The 18,671-nt window shown below is 41.3% G+C and overlaps 1 long non-coding RNA gene across 1 annotated transcript in view; it reads left to right on the forward strand.

The window, feature by feature from the left end:
- The window catches only part of LOC147000278 (uncharacterized), a 101,087-nt gene extending 82,416 nt beyond the window's left edge, over positions 1-18,671 (forward strand). Inside the window, exon 3 of the long non-coding RNA XR_015046022.1 lies at positions 18,588-18,671. This is a non-coding gene — a long non-coding RNA (uncharacterized LOC147000278). The remainder of the gene's footprint in view (positions 1-18,587) is intronic.

The following is an 18,671-nucleotide window of genomic DNA, read 5'->3' on the forward strand; positions in this document are numbered from 1 at the left end:
TGTTCCAACAATAGGGTTGCAGATCCCTTTAACTCCTTGGGTACTTTCTCTACCTTCTCCATTGGGAGCCCTGTGAACATCCACTGTGAAGTTCCTTGATCCACTTAGACTTGACCTTAGTACAAGGAGATAGGAATGGATCGATTCACATTCTTCTACATGTTAACAACCAGTTGTGCCAGCACCATTTGTTGAAAATGCTGTCTTTCTTTCACTGGATGGTTTTAGCTCCCTTGTCGAAGATCAAGTGACCGTAGGTGTGTGGGTTCATTTCTGGGTCTTCAATTCTATTCCATTGGTCTATTTGGTCTTAACCTAAATCAGATAAGGGACTAATATTCAATATATATAAAGAACTCAAGAAGGTGGACTCCAGAAAGTCAAATAACCCCATTAAAAAATGGGGCTCAGAACTGAACAAAGAATTCTCACCTGAGGAATACCGAATGGCAGAGAAGCACCTGAAAAAATGTTCAACATCCTTAATCATCAGGGAAATGCAAATCAAAACAACCCTGAGATTCCACCTCACACCAGTCAGAATGGCTAAGATCAAAAATTCAGGTGACAGCAGATGCTGGCTAGGATGTGGAGAAAGAGGAACACTCCTCCATTGTTGGTGGGATTGCAAGCTTGTACAACCACTCTGGAAATCAGTCTGGCGGTTCCTCAGAAAATTGGACATAGTACTACCGGAGGATCCAGCAATACCTCTCCTGGGCATATATCCAGAAGATGTTCCAACCGGTAAGAAGGACACATGCTCCACTATGTTCATAGCAGCCTTATTTATAATAGCCAGAAGCTGGAAAGAAACCAGATGCCCTTGAACAGAGGAATGGATACAGAAATTATGGTACATTTACACAATGGTGTACTACTCAGCTATTAAAAAGAATGAATTTTTGAAATTCCTAGGCAAATGGTTGGACCTGGGGGGCATCATCTTGAGTGAGGTAACACAATCACAAAGGAACTCACACAATATGTATTCACTGATAAGTGGATATTAGCCCAAAACTTAGGGTACCTAAGATATAAGATACAATTTGCTAAACCCATGAAACTCAAGAAGAATAAAGACCAAAGTATGGACACTATGCCCCTTCTTAGAATTGGGAACAAAACACCCATGTTAGGAGTTACACAGACAAAGTTTGGAGCTGTGATGAAAGGATGGACCATCTTGAGACTGCCATATCCAGGGATCCATCCCATAATCAGCTTCCAAACGCTGACACCTTTGCATACACTAGCAAGATTTTGCTGAAAGGACCCAGATATAGCTGTCTCTTGTGAGACTATGCCGGGGCCTAGCAAACACAGACGTGGTTGCTCACAGTCTTCTATTGGATGGATCACAGGGCTCCCAATGGAGAAGGTAGAGAAAGTACCCAAGGAGTTAAAGGGATCTGCAACCCTCTAGGGGAAACAACATGATGAACTAACCAGGACCCCGGAGCTCTTTTCTCTAGCTGCATATGTATCGAAAGATGTCCTAGTCAGCCATCATAGGAAAGAGTGGCCCATTGGACTTGCAAACTTTATATGCCCCAATACAGGGGAATGCCAGGGCCAAAGGAATGGGAATGGGTGGGTAGGGAAGTGGGGGGGGGTATGGGGGACTTTTGGGATAGCATTGGAAATGTAATTGAGGAAAATATGTAATAAAAATATTAAAAATTTTAAAAAAAGAAATGTACCATTAACCCAAATTGCCTCCTGCCAGAAGGTCTGATTTGTAAAGGTTATATCTGCATTGGAAGTATCTTGGGTTGTGCTCACCCAACCTCCTCGGTGCTCATTAAACATCCCCAAAGCTCGAGCTGTGAGGTTAATACATTTTCCTGGTCCATTAATTTGAAAACATAAAGAACCCTGTTCTAATAAAGAGTGATTTTCTCCTAATGGTGCTTGGGTGGGATCATAGGGTAGATATGGTAAACCTACTGTTTTATTAGTAGTAAAGAATTTTGGAAAAACTATAGCATCATGGCGAAATGGCATTGGTTTAGGGAAAGTCGAGAGAATGGCCCATCTCTGTTCGCCCATCATACTAGGAACCTGAGACAAGATCAGCATTGTCAGGATCAGGAGCAGTCCTCTGGAGGTCAGCATCTTCCACACCATCCTTGATTACTATCTTGTGGGTGATTCGTTCCGGCAGCCAAAATGGGTTGTCTTCACGCTGTGGAAAAACACAAACAGCATCCCTGGATCTTATCAAAATAGGATCCGGGCCTTTCCACAGACCAGATAAGACATCCTTCCATTTCACCATTTCTTTTGGTCTATCAGGGTCTGAGCTATGTTGATAGGCTGCAGAGCGACCTTGCTCTTCAAGATTCAAAAAATTAAGTGTAAAGAGTGCCATAGATACAGCTACTCTTGGCACTGAGGGCAGAGTCTCATCAACTCCCCCCTTTTGTTTTATAAAATAAGACTTGAGTATACCGTGGGCACATTCCATAATGCCTTGTCCTTGAGGATTATAAGGAAGGCCAGTCAGGTGAGTGACATCCATTTGATGACAAAATTGCTGAAATTTAGTAGAGGTATATGCTGGCCCATTATCAGTTTTAAGAATTGTGGGCTTGCCCCAAGCACTCCACGCTTCTAAACAGTGCTGTATAACATGAAAGGCTTTCTCACCTGTTAAAGGTGTAGCAAACATAACACCAGAGCAGGTGTCAATGGAAACATGTAAATATTGATTTTTTTCCAAAGGAGGAAATATGAGTGACATCCATTTGCCAGACCTGTAATGGCCTGATGCCTCGGGGGTTTACCCCTACATGACGAGTAGGCAGAAATTGACAACAGTTTTGACATTGGGTGACAATGTCACGAGCTTCCTTCCTGGTTAAAGTGAAATGGCGGCGTAATGTTTCAGCCATCACTTGGAAGCATTTATGAAACTCCCTTGCAGCCTCTGCCTGCGAGAACAGAGCAGTAGCCACGATTCTAGTGACTTTGTCTGCCAAGTCATTTCCAATGGACATGGGGCCAGGAAGGCCAGAATGAGCCCTTACATGAGTAATATACACAAGATGTCTTCTATGTAACAGGGCTGACTGAATTTGCCAAAAAATGTGAGCAAGCTTGCTAGAGGGTCTAATTAAGCCAGCAACTTCAAATGTATTAACTGCATTAACCACATATAAGGAATCAGATACAATATTGAGCGGTCCCAGAAAAGTTTTAAGGACCTCTAGAACTACCAAACACTCTACAACCTGGGGTGATGTCTCATTATATTGTTTAGATGTTACTTGGCCATTTACTACATATGCACCTATACCAGATTTGGATCCATCTGTATACACTACTACCCCATCCGGAAGTGGGTGTTTGGCTGTTATTACTGGAAACACTATGGCTTGGCTTAAGGCAAACTGTAAAATTGGATGTTTTGGATAATGATTATCAATTTGTCCTGAATAGGAGGCAACCAAGACTGCCCAATCATTAGTTGTTGCTGCCAGGGTTTGACTTGAGCAGAAGTATAAGGTACAATTAGCATATGAGGTTCTTTCCCAGAATGAGTAATGGCTGCTTTTATTCCCCGAAGTGCAAGTTGAGCAACTGCATTAGGATACCACTCAATGATTTTTGCAGGGGAAGCATTAGGGTGGACCCATAATAAGGGTCCATTTTGCCATAAGACTGCTGTTGGTAAGTGTGCAGTTTTTAATATGCACAATTCAAATGACTCCAACTCGTCAATGCATTGTAATTGAGCATCTTGTAAGGCCTTTTCTATCGTTTGTAAAGCTTGACATGCAGCTAGGGTAAGTGCTCTGTGGGAAGAGATGTGGTTATCTCCCTCTAATATATCAAATAAGGGCTTTAATTCCACTTAGGGAATTTTCAAAAATGGCCTTAGCCAATTAATATCTCCCAGCAATTTTTGGAAATCATTCAAGGTATGTAGTTGATCAGCTACTGACAGCTAGTGCCTTGAATTCATCTAATGGCGGGTAGAGGCTCCTTTCCTTATGTGCCTCCCCAGCTCAATCTCTCTTCTCTCCCTTTTCATCCCTTTTTCTAAGCTCTCCCAGGGCATTTTGTCCCTTAATTCTCTTTTCCTCGGGCTCAAGGCCCGTGGAAAGGCCTTTATTCTTCAGTGCACCTTGTTTCCTCTCAGCTCTTACTCTCTCTCCCCACTCTGTCTCTGGTAGACTGTCTTAAATTTCATCCAAAACTTTCTTTCCCACTTCAACCATTTGCTGACAATCCTCGTCTGTTAAGCACAATCTCACCAATTTCCACAACTGCATGGTCCCTGCTTTAAGTTTGCCGCTCTGCTGTTCCCTAACTAGATCTCCTTTCAGTTTCTCCCATGAGGCGACAGTTAATGACCCTGAGCAAGCATACCATGGTGCCACAAGGTCTATCTCCCTGACAAATCCCTATATAGTCTTAGTGGCCATTTTCAGACCACACTGCTTCAACACCGACCTTAAGGCTGTTACTACAGAGTGGGAGATTCCCATACTGTTCACTGTCCAGGCCTGACCACAACTGAGAACCAGTCAGCAATACTGGTCGCTGTTCAGGCCTGACCATGACTGAGAAACATTCAGCAGAACTGGTCGCTGTCCAGGCCTGACCACGACTGAGAACCAGTCAGCAGTTCCAGCAGTGGAAGCAAAACTAAACTGAAAGGGAAGGAACAATTGCTGTGAAAACAATCAAAAGGGCATCTAACTCTGGAGAAATTTCAAGACTGGACGTACCTTACAGAGCCTTAATGTCCTGCAGTTCTGATTCTGCCCTGCGAATGGGGGATCTCCCTTGCGCCAGTGTGATGGTATAAACTTCCCAGGTTCCTCAGAGCCACTTATCCCGAGCTATCTTTCTCACCGGCAAGAACACACTCAGACAACCTGAATCTTCTGCAGCAAAAGCTTTATTGCTTCTTCAGGAGGGAAGACCAAGACCCTGGAAAATGGCATTGCTTATATAGCCCTCAGCTATGGTGTTTCAGCACCTGATGTGGTGTGTCAGCTCCTGATTACTTGCTTGCCCATCACTGCATTACTACACTCCAAGATGGGAAGTGACTAGGCCTGAGTTAACTCTCACACCTGCATACAAGGCTTGTTTACTAGTTAGGCACAACGGAGGCCAGCACCATCTTATAATGGCAATTGCTTGCAGCACGGCTCTCCACAACTTCTTTGTCACTTCTTTCAGACACTGCTCCCTGGGAAGAACTCCTAGCCTGACTTGCTAGCTGGTTCAGTCTTTCCTTTATTTCTATTCAATGAAAGGTTTTGAGCATCTGCTCCATGCTGTGCTCTGATTTAAGTACTTGAATTAAGGCCATGGAGCTTAAGGTTTAGGGCCAGATCCCCCAGACTCTGGTCACCTGCCTTCTCTATCAAACTCATCTGGGCTCTGTTAGTCCAGGTGCAGACTTCCAACCCTATTCTGGCCTAACAAGACCCTACAGTTTAAAATTCTGACTACTCACATTTTAATATCAGCCTTCCCTCACAGTTTGTCTATTTTAAATACATGAATAAGATAAATGAATTCAGAATTCAAGCAGAAAGAAAAATCATGCCTCCAGATACTATTACCTGAGTTATTGTGTTGCTAAAATCCTATTTACATTATAGGTATGACAGAAAGGTGGAATTTTTAGGGTCACTTATATATACTATCGTATCATCTGCAAAAAGTGATACTTTGACTTCGTCTTTTCCAATTTGTATCCCCTTGATCTCCTTTTGTTGCCGAATTGCTCTGCCTAGGACTTCAAGTACAATGTTGAATAGGTAGGGAGAAAGTGGGCAGCCTTTTCTAATCCCTGATTTTAGTGGGATTGTTTCCAGCCTCTCACCATTTACTTTGATGTTGGCTACTGGTTTGCTGTAGATCGCTTTTATCATGTTTAGGTATGGGCCTTGAATTCCTGATCTTTCCAAGACTTTTATCACGAATGGGTGTTGGATTTTGTCAAATGCTTTCTCTGCATCTAATGATGCAGATGTCTTTGAGTTTGTTTATATACTGGCTTACGTTGATGGATTTCTGTATATTGAACCATCCCTGCATCCCTGGGATGAAACCTACTTGGTCAGGATGGATGATTGTTTTGATGTGTTCTTCGATTCGGTTAGGGAGAACTTTATTTAGGATTTTTGCATCTATATTCATAAGGGAAATTGGTCTGAAGTCCTCTATTTTTGTTGGGTCTTTCTGTGGTTTAGGTATCAGAGTAATTGTGGCTTCAAAGAATGAGTTGGGTAGAGTACCTTCGGTACATGCCATTGAGCCTGAAAAGGAGATGCTGTGCCTTTCCCAGATATCCCCTCCCAGAGTTCTTCATCAATATAAGCAGTGAATTAATCTGGTGGTTGTATTTGGTTTTTACCTCATGTACCGAGTTTTTCCTTTTATTTCATTATTTAATTTAAAATGGGCATGATGATGTAATTTTAAAAGTTTGGAGGTTAGCTAGGTCTAGTGGCATACACATTTAAACCTAGCACATGGGAGACATTGGCAGGAAGATCTATCTCTGTGAGTTCAAGGGCAGTCTAAAATACATAGTGAAAAATGAACAAGGTCAAACTGTTTTTTTTTTCTAATATAGCCTGGTTCCTTTGACTGCCCAGTCCTCTCCTTGTTTGCTTTTGTTTTCATGAGTTGCTCTACCTTTATCTGCAGTTGTTGTTTCTGGTGTTTGTTGTTCTTTTTCACACAGACAGGGGAGGCTCAAGTGTTTATTTCACAGCCTTTTTTTTTTTTCTTAAGTCAGGTGTCCCTATGTAGCTATGTCTGGCCTGGAACTAACAACTTGTTTCTCTTTCTTAATACTCAGATCTTCATTGTTGAAAGGGGTTAGGTTACTCCTGGACTAGGATGGCACTCCAGGGCTTCCCCAAAAACGTTAGTCAAAGGTGTTTTGGGCACCCTCAAGGGTACATTTGAGAATCTGTAGTCTCTGATTTCTCCTATACTTGGATCTTCTAGTCTTAAACCAACGGTGCACTTCAGATTCTCCCAGATACAGTTGCCTTGCAAGGCCCTTCTTCGTGATCACATCAGGGTAATGAACTTCTTGGAAAACACTCTCCAGTTTGCTCAGCTGCCAGGTGGTGAGACCTCTGCGGATCCGTGGTCGAGTGCACCTGGGCTGAGGCTGTGGCTGTGGCTGTGGCTGCAGCTGGGGCTGGGGCACTCTGGCACCTAAGGTCTCCCATCCCTCCAATTGTAGCTGTCTCGGACTTTGACAGCTCCCTTGGCTTGAGAAGTAGACATCTCCCACATGGTAGAAGTTCAAGCTGTCCATGACGTTCATATCACCGGGTTGGTCCAGGATGCCCTGATACTTGGGGTTGTCCAGGAAGTCTAGAGCACATTCCTGGAAAACGCTGTTCTTTTCTGCATCTCTTACCTCTTGATCATCCTCAGTTTCCACCTGATTCACAGGGTCCTCCACGCTGTCCATGAGGTTCATATCACCCGGTTGGTTTAAGATGCCCTGGTACTCGGGGTTGTCCACAAAGTCTCCAGCATATTCATGGAAAACGCTGTTCTCTTCTGCATCTCTTACCTCTTGCTCATCCTCAATTTCCACCTCAATCATAGGGTCCTCCATGTTGTAGAAATTGGGCTTCTAGTTATGGCTTATGTGTTCCATTCATTGAACTCTGTAGAAGTAGCCTTGTCCTAACAAATAAGGAGGTGATCAGCGTAGTCCAACAGTCAGTGTCTGTCTTACTACGAAGAGGCTGGCAATCCCGGAGTTGTTCACTGCAAGATCTGGACTTCACAGTTTCAATGTGGGGCAGAAGGCTGAAAGGAATCCTCTTATGCTATGTTGTGCAGTCTTCTGTCTTTGTGGAACTCACAACGAGCTTGGTCTAACTTTTCAGTGAAGGAGCTCCGACCAGCAAGACAAGGTAACTTGCCAGCAAGACAAAGGGCAAGTGGCCAAAAAGCGAAATTCCCCTTCTAGTGCATCCTTTTATCTGGGTTGCGCCAAAGGCTCCGCCCACATTTAGGTAGGGTCTCATGTCATGTGGTGAGTACAGAAAAGTAGCACACACCTTTAATCCCTGCATTCCGGAGGTAGAGGGCAAGAGGATCTCTTTTGAGTTCCATGGGGATGAGTATAGTGTATATAGAAAGTTCCAGACCAGCCAGAACTAGTTAGTAAGATGCTGTCTCAGAAGGGGTATGGGCATGGGGTGAGGAGAAGAGTAAGAGGTAAGGGAGGGGGCATAGGGATTGGGGGGTAGGGTCGGAAAGAGGGACAGAGGGGGGGCTGTGCATGGATTTGCTCAGGAATTTGGTTTTGTTGATTTCAGATGCAATTAAAAGGACAACCAAGACCACAGCCACTCTCTTCTTTCTACTCCAATCAAACGTTTCTAGATGTAAACTCTTTTAGGGACAGAAGACTTACTTAGCAGGTCACTTTTAGACATTCCTGTCTTCACCTCATAACTAAATAACTATCTAAGTTGAAGTTGCTGCCTCAAAATTAAAAACAAGTGGAAAATACATCAGATAAACTATGAACAAAATCTATACATGTAGTAACAGGATTTTGATGACATTAATCTGAAGATTCTTTTACTTTGTTTGTTTGGGTTTTAGTTTTCTGAAACAGGGTCTTACTATATAGCTTTGGTTGTCTTGGAACTCACAGTAGCTACCTTTCTTCTGCCTCCTTAGTGCTGGGATTAAAGGTATACACTACTACCTGACATTGAAAATTAAGACTTGTTTTTGTGTTTTGTTTTGATTTTGAGACAGTCCTTTTCTGTGTGGTCCTGGATGTTCTTAAACTGGATTTTTAGGCCAGGCTAGCCTCAAACTCAGAGAACCTACTGCCTCTGCCTCCAGAGGGCTGGGATTGGGATTAAAGGCATTTGCCACCACTGCCTGGCTGAAGATCAATTCTTCAAGAACTGAGGCATACTGTTTTGAGCAAAGAATAAAAAGCTTGCTATCACATCAAATTACCTTGAACATTTGATGATCCCCCTGTCTCTGCAGCCCCAAATTTGGAATTAAATTCTGAGTCCAGAGCTGTAAGCTTTTTTGAGTATGGATTATGTCTTTTGCAATGTGTTTATGTTAGCAGAGTCATGAACACTTGGGGGCATTCAAGTCATGCTGAAGAGAGGAAATGAATGGCACGCTGACCCATGCTCACACAGAATGCTCACTCCATGCAGTTACCTGGGCAATGATATCTCCATTCTCGGCATGAACTTGAGCAATGGCCCCCAGCTCTCCCAGGCAGGTGAAGATCTCATAGAGCTAAAACACACATGAAGAGCATCACAGGCTCCTTTAGCAGCTTGACATAAAAGCCAGTTTCTAAAGCCAGGACTAAAACTGACTTAAAACAGAGAGGAATGTAACCCAAAAGACATTTTACGAGGCTTTGTCTCTATAAAAGAATTGTCAGGAATTGCATACAGTCCAGACCAATATCTAAGAAGTATTCTCTCAGTCATCAAGATCTAATGGTGTAATTTTCCATTGATCTTAGACACGGTACAGAATTTTTTTTCAATAAGTGCTCCAACAGCTCTCAAGAGCCTGGTCAAAGCCAAAGCATGTATTCAAACTCTTACCCTGAGCCTTTCAAGACAAAATTACCCTTACTCTCCACCAAGAATTCAAGAGTACTAATTGCTTGCATTTCCCATGATTGTTTCAGATCTATCAAAACTCATGTACATCCATGATTTTCCAGGAAAAGGCAAAGTGGTACAAATATGACAGCCAAGTGGGTACAACTGGAAGGAAGCTCACCTGATTCTATAAGGCAAAGACACCCACATTTTCACCAGGTTTGTAAGAGTTTTTCAGATCACAGCTTTCCATTATTCAAGCATCTCTCTGCTTTGCCATAGGCACCCAATCCATAAACTTCTTTAAAATGAACTATTACTACAAGGTCTTCAACATACAACCTGGCACAGTGACCTCCCACAAGTAACCACAGAGACTCATGTCCCAACGGCCAGGGTCATCAGCAACAATAGGAAACCCATGCAGACCACCCAAACCACACAGCCAAATGGGTTGTTACCTCTGTGTTGGACACTTGATATAAATCTTTGTAGGCCATGTAAACCATGAAGGAGTTAACGCCTGCCAGACAAGAAAACAGAAAATGTCAGGAAGAAGACAATATCAATTATAACTACCACCTTCTCATGTTTATCACACACACACACACACACACACACACACACATGCCCTGAGCACATGACTTAAGTGCCTGTCCAGAAAAAGTGAAGACATTTAGAATGTTTTTATCTTATCATGCCCTTTCTTGTTCTGTAAAATCCATAGTTTGTAAGTGGTGTCTTGACAGAATGGTGTCTCCCTTTTGCATCTTTTGCTAACCCCAACTCCCAGAATAGCAGAGTTTAGAAGATGAATCATTGGTATTGTGTGAGGAAGCAGATACCAAGAAGTTGCACTAACATACCAGCTGTGCATAGACACTAGGGTTCGTAGAACCTGAATGTACCACCACACCACAATCACCTGGGAGTACTTACCATCTGGGCTTCTGTTTCCCTCCCTTGAAAATTGGAAAATAACTCTCCCCTCATAAAGAAGTAGTTCACCATTAAAGGAGCCAATGCTTTAAAGGCTTTTGTCCCCTGTGAGGCAAGCATATGGTCTCCATGGGGTGCATGTATTTCACTATTTGGTGACTGACTATTATATACTAAGCTGCAGGCTGCTGTGCCTAAGAGAAGCAAGAAGACAATAAAATTAACCTTAAAATTACTTCCGGGGTAGGTCTGGAGATGGGACAAGCTTCTAATCCTATTATTGGGTAGGTTGATTGCTATGAATTTTCCTTCCTATCCCTTGGTACACCCCATATGTTTTGCCAGTAGGCTGGGCTACATAAAAAGTATCTGGCCACCCAGTAAGGCTTTGTATCAGAATAAACTAAAAGCCAAATCTCTGAAAGCCCTATATCCTCCTTAAAAATCTGTTTCTAAGTGATACAAGGCATGTACTTACATGATACATTATTTTCTGTCGTGGAACCTATACTTTTGAGTAAACACATACAAAGCACATGGACAGATACATTCACACATACATAGGACATATGCACATTTTTTCTAGTATACTATTTCCCCTTCATTCTCTACAATTTGTTTAAAGAATAAACCAGGTGGTAGTGGCACATGACTTTAATCCCACCACTCAGAAGGCAAAGGCAGGCAACAATCTGTGAGTCCAAGGTCAGTGTGGTCTACAGAGCAAGATCCAGGACAGTCAAGGCTCCAGAGAAACCCTATCTCATAAAGGAAAAATCTAGTGTTTCATCTAAAAATACCATGACTTTTATAATAAAAGGGTATAGACTATATACTCTGTGTGTTGGTTTGGATAGGAATGCCTCCCATAGGCTGGATTATTTGAATGCTCACTAGGGAGTGGCAATACTTGACTGGGATTCAGGTACAGCCTTGTTGGATTTAGTATGTATGGCCTTTAGAAGAAAATTTGTCAATGGGGGTGAGGTTTGGAGTTTCAAATTCAAGATGCAGTGTCTTTCTCACTTCCTACTACCTACTGATCCAATCACCTAACTCTCAGCTACCTGTCCAGCCCCATGTCTGTCTGTGAGGCGCCATGCTTCCCAGCATGCTGAAAAGGAAGCAGACCTCTGAAATTGTAAGCTTGCCTCAAGGAAATGTTTCATTTATATGATTTGCTGTGGTTATGGTGTCTTCACAGCAAAGGAATATTGACTAAGACTCTCAGTTTGAAGAATTACTCTTTCACACAATGCTATCTAAATTTCAAATGTAGATACAAAATATAGATAAAAAACCTGGCGTCAGTGAGTTGACAGAATGGACAGATCACAATTTGTGCCTTGAATCTGTGCCTTGTGTTTTCATACCTAAGTCATCAGCATTATAGGAAAAGGTCTATTTGATTTTCAACCAAAATGAATAAGTAGGTGGGATGGTGGAACAGAAAATCATTTGAGGAAAGGAAAATAATTTTGGTTTAACCATGAGGGGCAGCTTAGCCCACAATCTCTCCAGCCAAAAAGTGGATTATAGTTCAAGAATGTCCCTACTCAACGTGAGTCTGCTCAGGGCAGTTTTCCACAATATTCCCATTTCCAAAAGTCTCCAAATCATCCTTGGAGTGACCCAAGTTCTGTGTTTTCCTTAAAGCCACTACATTTTCTACTGCAGTTATGATGCTCTGTTATATGGGCAACAGAGAAGGAGGGTGGGGCTAATTGCTTGTTTGTGCTCTCAAGGACTGGGCAGGACTTACAGGGATAAGCTAGGGATAGAAAGGAAAAGGCAACCTCTGAGATAGCATACTCTCCCCTACATCACAGACCCATGATGTTTCCCTGAAGTTTTTGCACAGTGGCCAGACATGTCTTGTGCTTTGAAGCATCCTATCTGCTGCCTTTCCTTCAACTGCTTTCTTTTGCACTGGACCATCAGCAGAGGCTGTTGCCTATCCATCCCTGATATCCTTGATCACCTTAGAATGCTGAGCAAATGGCACACATTTGCATAAGTATGAGTGTTCCTGTGGGTGTACCTTGCCTAATGATCAGAACTTAAGAGACCAGAAGAATTTAAGATGATAATGGAACCAAACTCATCATTGCAATGAGAGTCACCCCTGCCAAATACACACCACACACACACACACACACACACACACACACACACACTGCATTTTTTAATTACTAACTGTAGAATCAATCTAGCCTTGCTCCTGCCATGTCTTAGACTTTCTTAAGGATGTGCGATTATTATATAATATTAACATTTTGGTCTTATAAAACTGATTGAGTTTAGAAACCTTTGTTCTCAGATTGTTAGGCATGTGACCTCAGAGAGGACTAGTTACCTTGTCTCAGTTTCTTTCTTTGTCCTACTGGTATTGATGCTTTGTGCTGGTTAGTTTTATGTCAACCTGATTCAAGCTAGAGTCATTTTGGTAGAGGGAACCCCAAGAGAGAAAATGTTTCTACCTATGGGCAAGCCTGTACTACTTTTTTCTTTTTTTGTATTTTCTTTTTTTTTTAATTCATTTTTTATTAGGTATTTTCCTCGTTTACATTTTCAATGCTACCCCCAAAGTCCCCCATACCCACCCCCCCCAATCCCCTAACCACCCACTCCCCCTTTTTGGCCCTGGGGTTCCCCTGTACTGGGGCATATAAAGTTTGCAAGTCCAATGGGCCTCTCTTTGCAGTGATGGCCGACTAGGCCATCTTTTGATACATATGCAGCTAGAGACATGAGCTCCGGGGTACTGGTTAGTTCATATTGTTGTTCCACCTATAGGGTTGGAGTTCCCTTTAGCTCCTTGGGTAATTTCTCTAGCTCCTCCACTGGGGGCCTTGTGATCCATCCAATAGCTGACTGTGATCATCCACTTCTGTGTTTGCTAGGCCCCGGCATAATCTCACAAGAGACAACTATATCTGGGTCCTTTCAGCAAAATCTCGCTAGCGTATGCAATGGTGTCAGTGTTTGGAAGCTGATTATGGGATGGATCCCTGCATATGGCAATCACTAGATGGCCCATCCTTTCGTCACAGCTCCAAATTTTGTCTCTGTAACTCCTTCCATGGATGTTTTGTTCCCATTTCTAAGAAGGGGCAAAGTGTACACACTTTGGTCTTCGTTCTTCTTGAATTTCATGCATTTAGCAAATTGTATCTTATATCTTGGGTATCCTAAGTTTCTAGGCTAATATCCACTTATCAGTGAGTACATATTGTGTGAGTTCCTTTGTGATTGGGTTACCTCACTCAGGATGATGCCCTCCAGGTCCATCCATTTGGCTAGGAATTTCATAAATTCATTTTTTTAATACCTGAGTAGTACTCCATTGTGTAAATGTACCACATTTTCTGTATCCATTCCTCTGTTGAGGGGCATCTGGGTTCTTTCCAACTTCTGGCTATTATAAATAAGGCTGCTATGAACATAGATGAGTATGTGTCCTTCTTACCTGTTGGAACATCTTCTGGATATATGCCCAGGAGTGGTATTGCGGGATCCTCTGGTAGTACTATGTCCAATTTTCTGAGGAACCGCCAGACTGATTTCCAGAGTGTTTGTACAAGCTTGCAATCCCACCAACAATGGAGGAGTGTTCCTCTTTCTCCACATCTTCGCCAGCATCTGCTGTCACCTGAATTTTTGATCTTAGCCATTCTGACTGGTGTGAGGTGGAATCTCAGGGTTGTTTTGATTTGCATTTCCCTGATGATTAAGGATGTTGAACATTTTTTCAGGTGCTTCTCTGCCATTCGGTATTCATCAGGTGAGAATTCTTTGTTCAGTTCTGAGCCCCATTTTTAATGGGGTTATTTGATTTTCTCGAGTCCACCTTCTTGAGTTCTATATATATATTGGATATTAGTCCCCTATCTGATTTGGGATAGGTAAAGATCCTTTCCCAATCTGTTGGTGGCCTTTTTGTCTTATTGATGGTGTCTTTTGCCTTGCAGAAGCTTTGCAATTTTATGAGGTCCCATTTATCGATTCTCGATCTTACAGCACAAGCCATTGCTGTTCTATTCAGGAATTTTTCCCTTGTACCCATATCTTCGAGGCTTTTCCCTACTTTCTCCTCGATAAGTTTCAGTGTCTCTGGTTTTATGTGGAGTTCCTTAATCCACTTAGATTTGACCTTAGTACAAGGAGATAGAAATGGATCAATTCACATTTTTCTACATGATAACTGCCAGTTGTGCCAGCACCATTTGTTGAAAATGCTGTCTTTTTTCCACTGGATGGTTTTAGCTCCCTTGTCAAAGATCAAGTGACCATAGGTGTATGGGTTCATCTCTGGGTCTTCAATTTTGTTCCATTGGTCTACTTGTCTGTCACTATACTAGTACCATGCAGTTTTTATCACAATTGCTCTGTAGTAAAGCTTTAGGTCCAGCATGGTGATTCCACCAGAGGTTCTATTATCCTTGAGAAGAGTTTTTGCTATCCTAGGTTTTTTGTTATTCCAAATGAATCTGCTGATTGACCTTTCTAATTCGTTTTAGAATTGAGTTGGAATTTTGATGGCGATTGCATTGAATCTGTAGATTTCTTTTGGCAAGATAGCCATTTTTACATTGTTGATCCTGCCAATCCATGAGCATGGGAGATCTTTCCATCTTCTGAGATCTTCTTTAATTTCTTTCTTCAGAGACTTGAAGTTCTTATCATACAGATCTTTCACTTCCTTAGTTACAGTTCCGCCAAAGTATTTTATATTATTTGTGACTATTGAGAATGGTGTTGTTTCCCTAATTTCTTTCTCAGCCTGTTTATCCTTTGTGTAGAGAAAGGCCATTGACTTGTTTGAGTTAATTTTATATCCTGATATTTCATTGAAGCTGTTTATCAGGCTTAGGAGTTCTCTGGTGGAATTTTTAGGGTCACTTATATATACTATCATATCATCTGCAAAAAGTGATATTTTGACTTCTTCCTTTCCAATTTGTATCCCCTTGATCTCCTTTTGTTGTCTAATTGCTCTGGCTAGGTTTCAAGTACAATGTTGAATAGGTAGGGCAAGAGTGGACAGCCTTGTCTAGTCCCTGATTTTAGTGGGATTGCTTCCAGCTTCTCACCATTTACTTTGATGTTGGCTACTGGTTTGCTGTAGATTGCTTTTATCATGTTTAGGTATGGGCCTTGAATTCCTGATTTTCCAAGGCTTTTATCATGAATGCATATTGGATTTTGTCAAATGCTTTTTCCGCATCTAACGAGATGATCATGTGGTTTTTGTCTTTGAGTTTGTTTATATACTGGATTACGTTGATGGATTTCCGTATATTGAACCATCCCTGCATCACTGGGATGAAACCTACTTGGTCAGGATGGATGATTGTTTTGATGTGTTCTTGGATTCAGTTAGCAAGAACTTTATTGAGGATTTTTGCATCGATATTAATAAGGGAAATTGGTCTGAAGTTCTCTATCTTTGTTGGGTCTTTTTGTGGTTTAGGTATCAGAGTAATTGTGGCTTCATAGAATGAGTTGGGTAGAGTACCTTCCGTTTCTATTTTGTGGAATAGTTTGTAAAGAACTGGAATTAGGTCTTCTTTGAAGGTCTGATAGAACTCTGCACTAAACCCATGTTGTCCTGGGCTTTTTTTGGTTGGGAGACTATTAATGACTGCTTCTATTTCTTTAGGGGATATAGGATTGTTTAGATCATTAACCTGATCTTGATTCAACTTTGGTACCTGGTATCTGTCTAGAAACCTCTCCATTTCATCCAGGTTCTCCAGTTTTGTTGAGTATAGCCTTTTGTAGAAGGATCTGATGGTGTTTTGGATGTCTTTAGGATCTGTTGTTATGTCTCCTTTTTCATTTCTGATTTTGTTAATTAGAATGCTTTCCCTGTGCCCTCTAGTGAGTCTGGCTAAGGGTTTATCTATCTTGTTGATTTTCTCAAAGAACCAGATCCTTGATTGGTTGATTCTTTGAATAGTTCTTCTTGTTTCCACTTTGTTGATTTCACTTCTGAGTTTGATTATTTCCTGCCTTCTACTCCTCTTGGGTGAATTTGCTTCCTTTTGTTCTAGTGCTTTTAGGTGTGTTGTCAAGCTGCTAGTGTGTGCTCTCTCTAGTTTCTTTTTGGAGGCACTCAGAGCTATGAGTTTTCCTCTTAGCAATGCTTTCATTGTGTCCCATAAGTTTGGGTATGTTGTGGCTTCATTTTCATTAAACTCCAAAAAGTCCTTAATTTCTTTCTTTATTCCTTCCTTGACCAAGTTATCATTGAGAAGAGTGTTGTTCAGTTTCCACGTGAATGTTGGCTTTCTATTAGTTATTTTGTTATTGAAGATCAGCCTTAGTCCATGGTGAACTGATAGGATGCATGGGACAATTTTAATATTTTTGTATATGTTGAGGCTTGTTTTATGACCAATTATGTGGTCAATTTTGGAGAAGGTACCATGGGGTGCTGAGAAGAAGGTATATCCTTTTGTTTTAGGAAAAAATGTTCTATAGATATCTGTTAAGTCCATTGGTTTCATCACTTCTGTTAGTTTCACTGTGTCCCTGTTTTGTTTCTGTTTCCATGATCTGTCCATTGGTGAAAGTGGTGTGTTGAAGTCTCCCACTATTATTGTGTGAGGTGCAATGTGTGCTTTGAGATTTACTAAAGTTTCTTTAATGAACGTGGCGGCCTTTGTATTTGGAGCTTAGATATTCAGGATTGATAGTTCCTCTTGGAGGGTTTTACCTTTGATGTGTATGAAGTACCCCTCCCTGTAACAGGTATCCAGAATTTAAAAAATATTGTCATAATTTCCTCTCTGGTCTTCTGCAAGAGACAGGAGAGGTGGGGTAACCTCTACTATGTTAGCAGTGAAATTGTAATTAGCCTGCATTTTCCATTGGAAGCTGAATATATATATAGGAGGGGGATTCCTATCCTGTCATCTTCTCAGAATCTGTGTGCTTCTGGAAACAGGACTTCCTCAATCATTCCATGTTGCTCACTGAATACTCTATGGGTTATTGGCCACTTGAGGTTCCCATGTTTCCGCTAAGAATGCTTCTGTTTCTTTGTTATTTTCCCCTTGAAGACATGCCTTCTTCAAGATCATCTTGATACTGTTCAGAAAGAATTTATAATTTTCAACAGAGAATTTGTGGTGGAGACCAGCAGCTTAAAGTGATATGTTTGCAGAGACTTCATATATTTTTAAGATTTTATTTTTCTGATAAAAAGGACATGAATCCCAGAGAAAGATTTTGAAATTGCAGAAGCCTTTTCTTCTTCTTCTTCTTCTTCTTCTTCTTCTTCTTCTTCTTCTTCTTCTTCTTCTTCTTCTTCTTCTTCTTCTTCTTCTTTTTTGTTCTGAGTTTTTTAACTGATAAATTACCCCAGTATCTGGTGCCATATTTTTGTGAATTGGAATGTAAACAATCTGACTATTTAAAAAGCTTCTGTCTTAACACTTTCGGGGTGAGATTTATGAGAGGTAGACTTTGGACAAGCTCTAGGAGCCAGTTCTTTCCTTCCTTCCATTTGTGGGTCTTTGGAATTAAACTCAGGGTGTCAGGCTTATTGGTCAATGAATCCACCCACTGAGCCCTACCCTATGACTTGTAAAAGCTTTCTTAGCTCAGATTCTTTATAAATTGAGGCAACACCAAATGAACTCATCAGCTTGTATCCACATATTTATTCATTTGTTTTTGTATCAACAATGTTTAAAGAGGAGAAGGCAGTTGATTTGGGAGGGCCTGGGTAAGACCTGAGAAGGTCTGAAGGGAGAAAAGGGAGGGAGAAATGATGAAATCATATTTTAATTTAATTTTAAGTTTTAAAAGAACGAAAAATATTTGACTACATGTTATCATTTCAATAGTTTAAATTCATTTTTTCTTTAATAAATGACACTCTCTCCCTCCCTTCTTCCTTTACCCCATCCCTCTCTCCCTCCCTCTGTCCATCCTTCCCTCCATTAAGAGTAAAAAGTGACTTTTGGGATAGCATTGAAAATGTAATTGAGGAAAATATGTAATAAAAATATTAAAAATCAAAAAAAAAAGAGTAAAAAGTGACTTTAATCAGAGACAAGCAAATCTAACCTTGGAACAAACCAAAAACAACACAGAAGAGGAGGAGGACGGCCA

This window comes from Mus caroli, unplaced genomic scaffold, assembly GCF_978045245.1.
Source record: "Mus caroli unplaced genomic scaffold, Mus_caroli_1 scaffold_19, whole genome shotgun sequence".
Lineage (NCBI taxonomy): Eukaryota > Metazoa > Chordata > Mammalia > Rodentia > Muridae > Mus > Mus caroli.